At 44.1% G+C, this 2,959-nt stretch overlaps 1 non-coding gene across 1 annotated transcript; it reads right to left on the bottom strand.

Moving 5' to 3' along the window:
- Nucleotides 1–777: 777 nt before the first annotated feature.
- Nucleotides 778–881, bottom strand: LOC136311342 (U6 spliceosomal RNA). Its single transcript, XR_010726743.1, has one exon. It is a non-coding gene; the product is annotated as a U6 spliceosomal RNA (small nuclear RNA).
- Between the last annotated feature and the right edge of the window lie 2,078 nt (nucleotides 882–2,959).

The raw sequence follows: 2,959 nt of genomic DNA, 5'->3' as shown, positions 1-2,959 counted from the left end.
CCTTAGTCCTAGAAAGATGGCAGCCTCTCTACTGAATCCTCATCATAGGCAGCATTTTCTGGTTCCTGTTACATGGATAAGTAACCCTTCAGGGCTCCTGACTTTATAAAGGGAGCTCAGTTCCAGCTCTCCAAAATGCAGAAGCCTGAGGCTCGCTCTTCTATCCTTGTTGCTGTTGATGTACTATCTGTAAGGCCTTTGTGAGCTCCCACTGGTCACTTCAGTTTTTGTGTTGTGTTTTTTTGTGTTTGTTTTATTAAGCGAGAGGCAGGAAGGCAGAGAGACAGGCTTCCACATGCACCCTGACTGGGATACACCAGGCAAGCCCCCTACCAGGGATGTTCTGCCCATTTGGGGATGCTGCTCCATTGCTCGGCAACCGAGCTATTTTAGTGCCTGAGATGAGGCCCTGGAGCCATCCTCAGTGCCAGAGGAGAACTTGCTTGAACCATTAGAGCCATGGCTGCTGGAGGAGAAGAGAGAGAGAGAGAGAGAGAGAGAGAGAGAGAGAGAGAGAAGGGGGAAGGGAGGAGAAGCAGATGGTTGCTTCTCTTGTGTGCCCTGACCAGGAATCAAACCCGGGACTTCCACATGCCAGGCCAACACTCTACTGCTGAGCCAATGGCCAGGGCCCCAGTTTTTTTAAATTAAATTTATTGGGGTGACATTGGTTAACAATATTATATAGGTTTAAAGTGTATAATTCTATAATGCATCATCTGTATATTGTATTGTGTGTTCCCCACCAAAGTCTAGTCTCCTTTCATCACCATTTATAAAAATATGGAATACTTCACAAATATGCATGTCATCCTTGAGCAGGGGCCCTGCGACTCTCTGTATAGTTCCAGTGTTAGTATGTGTGCTGCCACAGTGAGCACCCACTGGTCACTTTGGATCTGACTTTTATTTCATTACTGGCACTTAGAGACTTCCACTTACTGCTTTAGAATGTGGTTATATACTTTTCATTAAATTAATCATATATAACTAGAAAGCTTATATTTCTAATGAGGGGCATCTTCTTCCTCAGTCTGCCAGATTGACGTGACATATCCTTTATATTCTTGTGTCTACAATCCAGTTCACACCTTCCACTAGGTTATGAACTCTTTTAAGGACAGAGAATATTTCCTATTTGTATTTTTATCCCACCCAAGTACCTAGCCCAGTTCTCTGCACTGAGGACATCCTCAATAAATGCTGTTGTTATTTTTCTTATTGTTATTGTTTTTACTTCTTCCTGCCTCAGTGGTTGGGGTGACACAAAACTAGATTCTAGATTTGCTATGAGTGTTTAAGGTACACAGTCAGTCTGTGCAGCCTTTTGCATTGCTCATCTGAATTTTATTATTCACGAACAATATCTTCTTCAATCACCTTCAAGGACAAGTCATCATCTATTAGACCAATGTTTCTCAAAGTGCATTTGCAGTCCATTAGTGGGTCATGAAATCAATTTAATGAAATAGAATAAAACAGAAAATAAAATACTAAGGTGCATTGTATATATAAGTTTAGGAACTGCTTATTGAAACTGTGTGTGTGTGTGTGTGCACGCATGTGTGCGTGTGTGCGCGCATGCACTGTGTGCTGGATTACCAAGCAAAATGTATTTCAGGCTGTAAATCAGGGTAAAAAACATTTGAGAGTCACTGAATATGCTTTTCACTGAGACCACACTCAACCTACCACTCCTTTCTAGCAGGCCCATCTTCAAGAGCAAAGATTAATTGCAAAGCTAGATAAACTCAAGGCCTATCTTTTCCATACGAACTTCTCAGAGTAGGACATCATGCCCAGGGAGGTGGGCTGGTCCCACAAAGGCCCCCAAAGCCCTGGATTGGAAGCCCCCCGGTGGTCGAGGATCGCAGTGAGTCCTGTGAACCGCAGGTGTTCCCTGGGCGCCAAGCCCCTGCTCCTCACCCCACCAACTCTCCGGGAAAACCTTTCCCCTGATGTGTTTTAGTCCTCTGAGACATTTAAATGCCACTTCTCTAGGGTTTTTACCCTAGACAGCTCCTTGAATGTGGTTCTCAAGGCCACCAAATAACATTACCCTGGGAGAACACTTGGAAAGTCGCTCTCCGGTGCCAGTCCCCAGGGAAATGACCGACTGCAGAACTCCCCTACACAGTCTAGTGCAGGGGTCTCAAACTCGCGGCCCACCGAACAATTTTCTGCGGCCCGCAGACTAATCCACGAAGTTCAAAATATTTTGGATAAAATTAAGTAAGCCTAGGGGCCTACTTGTATTTTTCATTTCTCTAGCATCCTAGCTAGATATTAGCTTAGTTAACAGCAGTTGTGATGCGAACTACAGTTTCTGGTCGTTTTGTGACACTGAGTAAACTGCATGTACGATTGTGCTTGTTGTACTGATTTTTTTTGTTTTCAACTGCAGTGAGAAAAGTGTTGCGTAACAGTTGCCTTTTGTAGACCTAGTGCGGCCCGCCGAACGGCTGTGATCTTGCTCTGCGGCCCACATGCTGAGTTGAGTTTGAGACCCCTGGTCTAGAAAGTAGGAGAGTTGGCTGTGAAGACTTTTCTTTGAGCATCAGCACTGTTATCGAGAAGGGAGCCAGCACTTGTTCCTCCTCCATACCATCTTAAAAATCTGCAAATCACACAAGGACTCCACCCATTTCATGTACAATGAACCCTGGTATGAAGGGACTTGAGCCTCATTTAACTTCCACTTTCAGTATATTCCAAGTTTCCAACAGAAAAGAAAGAGTCAGTTATCGTCTCTCTAAAAAAAACCCCACAACAAACAGATATTTGTTGAACTCCTGTGTGTCAGATACTTCCATCTGAGTTGTCTCATTTAATCTTTATAGCAATCCTGTGAGGTTATCCCCATTTTACAAAATAAGGATTGTGGGGGTTGGAGAGGTTGAGTAACTTGCTGGAGGTCACCTGGCTAGTAAGTGAATGCTGAGCTGGGACTTGAACTTAG

The sequence above is a fragment of the Saccopteryx bilineata genome, chromosome 7, assembly GCF_036850765.1.
Source record: "Saccopteryx bilineata isolate mSacBil1 chromosome 7, mSacBil1_pri_phased_curated, whole genome shotgun sequence".
NCBI classification, from domain to species: Eukaryota; Metazoa; Chordata; class Mammalia; order Chiroptera; family Emballonuridae; genus Saccopteryx; species Saccopteryx bilineata.
Note: the sequence above shows the minus strand (reverse complement) of the source record. Positions and strands in the feature narration are given on the sequence as shown.